Below are 899 nucleotides of genomic sequence, written 5' to 3'. Positions count from 1 at the left end.
CAATCAGTAAGAGCAATGAGCGGTATGTACAAAGGGTAGGGACGTAGTCAACGCGAGCTGATGACTCGCGCTTACTAGGAATTCCTCAATGAGGACCAAAAATTGCACTAATCAATAATTGCATGCTCCTGGTGATAAAACCAAGCAGTCTTTTGTCTTTGCCCTTAGGCTATTGGCACAGGTCTTGGCCAAAGAGGGGCAAACTATAGACGCTGAAATTGTCACCCCCCCCAGCAATGACGACAATCGGACGTGAAAGACTGGCAATGCCATCTAAACTCTTTTTCTTTAAAGTAACCCAGATACCACCTATTCCACCTTGTTTCCACCCATGGTCCCCTGCATCCTCGGTACAACCTCGCACGACACCACTGCCCGCAGCCATGGCCTGACAGTGCCACGCTGGGCTGCGGTGCTACGTGGCAACACCGCACTCGGCCATGGCATGACTTGGAAGCGCCGTACCCATCCCAAAATCTGCCCCACAAAGTTGCGTGGCAGCACCGCGTCCCAAGCCACGGTTCCTTGGGGACCCAAAATGAGATTTTTTTTTGCCCAGCGGTGCCGCTTATTTTGCCACGGCATTGGTAGACAGGATTTTTTCCTATAAATACCCCTACTCTCATTTCAACAAGTTCCAAGTTAAGGAGAGGGGGCACCCCGAGAGCTCCAATTTTCTTTTTTTCCTCTTTTTCCTAGTTTTGGGTCCCTACCCCAGTTCGATTTCAAGCCTTCAAGCTTTGTCCTTTTGTCCGGAGTCTGGGTCCCCCTGATCCGCCTTCCCTAACCCATTTTTGCCCAAACCCCCAAAGTCTCCCATGGCCTAGTCACCCTGCCCGATGTCCTAATGCCTAGTTTCTGAAGCTTTCCAATGCTATTATTCTGTTCGAGGTCCTAGT

Source organism: Telopea speciosissima, chromosome 5 (genome assembly GCF_018873765.1).
Source record: "Telopea speciosissima isolate NSW1024214 ecotype Mountain lineage chromosome 5, Tspe_v1, whole genome shotgun sequence".
In the NCBI taxonomy this organism is placed as follows: Eukaryota; Viridiplantae; Streptophyta; class Magnoliopsida; order Proteales; family Proteaceae; genus Telopea; species Telopea speciosissima.
This window is presented reverse-complemented; position numbering follows the sequence as displayed.